Raw genomic sequence first — 3,441 nt, forward strand, 5'->3', positions numbered from 1 at the left:
AGCTGAAATAGAGAGAGAAAGAGGTAGCCAGTCACAGCGTACTAAATTAGCTCTCCTTAGATTTGCTTATTATCACAGGTAGACAAAGAATTAAAATGCAAGCGATATAAGCAGAGTGAGTGGAGTCTTGAGTCCTACATTTTAAGTTAGACTAAGGACTAATTTCCTACTCATAAATGGACTGCGAATAACAGAATCAACCCTCCTCACCCCTCCCGTGTGGGGAGGGGAAGAGGCAAGGTCTACAAAGAAGGAAAGCAGAAGTGGAAATTTCCTGATTTAGGGAAAGAGAGGTATTCTTTAATCCACACCATCTGGTTTTGTTTAATTTTAATCTTTTGCGTTTATAGCTTTAAAGTCTGCCCAATGTGTTCAGGGAAAGAGATCAGAGAATTATCATGGGATCCTTGTTTCCACCTGCCCTTATTTTGTGATTCGCATCATTACCACAATCATCTTTATTATCATTTATGGAACACTTACCATATGCCAAGTCCATTGCTAAGCACTTTACAACTCATTTTATAATCTAAAAACCGCAAAGTAATATTAACCCATCCTCAGTTGAGGAAACTGAGGCTTAAGAATGTTTAAAGATGAAGGGATTTCTGAGATAAAGTAAATGCTGCAGGCAATATACGATGAGATTAAAACATAAAAACTCCAGAGTTAACCAATTGGACAGTATTTCTCAAATTTTACTGTACATTTAAGAATCACATGAAGAAAAAATATGTCTTATTCTGATCAACAGATTCTGATTCAATAGGTCTGGCATGAGGTTGGGGGTTTACTTTTTTAGTGAGTTACTTGATGATTTTGGTTCAAGTGACTGGGAGATTTTACTCTGAAAAACTCTGAAAAATATGGAAGACTGCTGAATTTCAGGAGGATGGATGATATGAAAATGTATGTGTTGTGTATTCACTTAGATATTAAGTGGTTAGAGAACCTCAGAACCCACCTGGGGACACCTAATGCACGTAACACCTTATTCTGATTAAACCATATCCTATTTTGATTAGTTAAAAAAAACTCTCTTTTTTAATGATAAACAAGGTAATGACTTTTGTTTTCAACAACAGCAAAAAGAAATTTATCCATGGTTTAATGAATGGTGAGATTTGGTATAAAACTGATGTAAGTGCAAGTTTTTGTCACGTTAATGAGCTAGGCCAGCTGTTAGTGGAATGCCTTTTGTAACTGCAGGTACTCAAACGTGAAATGGAGAAAGTCTGAATTCTATGCCAAGGGCTATTGTTATGATGATGGACGCTGTTGGATCAAAGATTTTTGTAAGTGTTCGTTGTTTATTTGTTTTCATTCTTTATTTTTAATTAAAAAACAAAACCTCTCTATATGTTAAAGGCCATGAGTCAGTTATTTCTTAATATTTCCTCCTCTGTTCTAAAGGTTAAATATATTATACTTCATAATTTTAATCAATCTTTTTACTCTTTCTTTATTCTTTACAACATTTAAAATTCATATTGAAGAAAGCAATTTACAACATTGATAAAATTTTGTTTATTGCAAAATATAGCACAATAATTATCTAACCTCTGCCTTCATAGTTCTCCTAATAATTTCCAGGAGAGACCACACTGATGACTTATAATTGTTTGATGACCATGTTTAATCTTCGGCCATATCCTCACAGCCAGGCTTTGCTTTTCCTGTATCTGTGGTGATTTGGTTGGTGCAGGGCTTATTATTGAATTTTGTTCCTCAAGCTCATCTAATTGGTAAATATTAACTGATTTACTAATATTACTGGAATATATTTAATTATAATATATATTTATAAATTACACAATATAAAATATTGGACTATATATGTATATTTTTTTATTTTGTCTTAAGAATTAGAAACCTTTATTTAGAATCACTTATAGAATCAAAGAGATTTTTTTTCCATTTAGATGAATAAGATGTACTCTGGAGCATTTTTCATTGTCACAAATTTGGCAGCTGGGACCCAGAACTAGGGACCAAGAGGCATTAAGCGTTCACGATTTTCCATTAAGAACAACTCACATTCAGGCACTCTAGGATTTATAAAGAAGCAACTGTACAGACCCTGCAACCCTTGATCTTCACTTCTTTAGCTGATGTGAGGGATGGAGCAGTCAGGAGAAGAGTATCATCGGAGTGTTCCACTTTCCCCATGAGCCACTTCAGACATCGCTATCCTAAAATACTTGCTTTTACAGACAGAGATCATCGGAGTAAAAAGGAAAACTGCATGGCATTCTGTCTTTGGATATCTGTTTCTGGAGCAGATTTTGATCTATTTTTGCATCTACTTAAGCAGAAGATGAGGAAATCAGAGAAGGATGGTACAGTGAAGGGGGGCAGCATTGGGGCTGCCTGGGTGTCTCCATGAGGCACGGTGAGGAGGAGTGAGTGCTGTGTCCCACAGGTGCCACCTCTGAAGACAGCAGGCCTGAGTCATCAGCCAGTTCTCCACCAGGAAAAGGGGAGACAAGAGGCCATGGGGAGTGCTTCCTGAATGGGATCTGACAGGGAGGGGGAGATCCTGCCTTGAGGAGGCTCCTGAGGGTCCCCGGCTGCTCTCTCACAGGGATGCTCGCACATCGAGGCCATCAGTGGTTGGGCAGGAAAGCAGTGACACCCAAAGGTGCACACCAGTTAAATGAGAAAGTGTCTGCCATTTTAAAAAAATTCTTAATTTTTGTTTCTTCCCTAAGCTCAAGGGAATTAGAACCAAAGACAAAAGGCAGAGGAAGAGAACAGAGCAAGCCATGCTGACCTTACTGCAGCCAGGAGTCAAGCCTCAGGTTCAAAGAGCAGAAGAGAGAAATGAAGATGGAAGTTTTAACCAGGGCTGCACTGAGATTTATTTAATACATGAAAGTGGCCCAGAGGTCTTGTGGTTTTCTTTCCAAGATGTCTCTAGGGGACAAGGTTCAATGTTCCTCCAAGGACCCATCGATACTTATGCCTCCTTGCTTTACTCGGATACTCTCTCCTCTCCCCCTTGCTCCACTTAGAAAATGCTTATTTTGCCTCAGGTAGGCTAACTTGTATTATTTCAGTGTATCATCTCCTAAATCTGTAACTGATGCTTGTCCTTTGATTTGCCTATAGGACTAAAACTTTTGAAATAAAATGGTAAGCAAGGCAGCTTTATTTTTTTCCCAGCAGTACGTCCTTTCCTTGAAGTGATGAGCTGAGAATCACCCATCTGCCTGAATGAAGGAAACATCATGTGGTTTGAAAAATGAAAAAAAGCAAAAACTCTGTAAATACTGCAACAATTGTCTTGTTACACACAGTGATCATTCTAAAAACTTAAATGACCAAAACTGTCCCATCTGTAACATGAGACGCACATCTAAGCTGTTCTCTTCCATTATCCGTACAGTAACTTTACAAAAGCTGGTAGGTGGACTTGCCTGGGATCTGGTGACGGCATTC

The 3,441-nt window shown here is 38.2% G+C and overlaps 1 long non-coding RNA gene across 1 annotated transcript; it reads left to right on the top strand.

Moving 5' to 3' along the window:
* The first annotated feature begins 89 nt into the window (after window positions 1-89).
* LOC113617180 (uncharacterized) lies at window positions 90-3,128 on the top strand. The gene is made up of 2 exons (XR_003431544.1): window positions 90-1,295; window positions 2,718-3,128. It is a non-coding gene; the product is annotated as an uncharacterized LOC113617180 (long non-coding RNA).
* Window positions 3,129-3,441: the final 313 nt, after the last annotated feature.

This window comes from Aethalodelphis obliquidens, unplaced genomic scaffold, assembly GCF_003676395.1.
Source record: "Aethalodelphis obliquidens isolate GAN/ISIS:26980383/991018 unplaced genomic scaffold, ASM367639v1 scaffold2409, whole genome shotgun sequence".
NCBI lineage: Eukaryota > Metazoa > Chordata > Mammalia > Artiodactyla > Delphinidae > Aethalodelphis > Aethalodelphis obliquidens.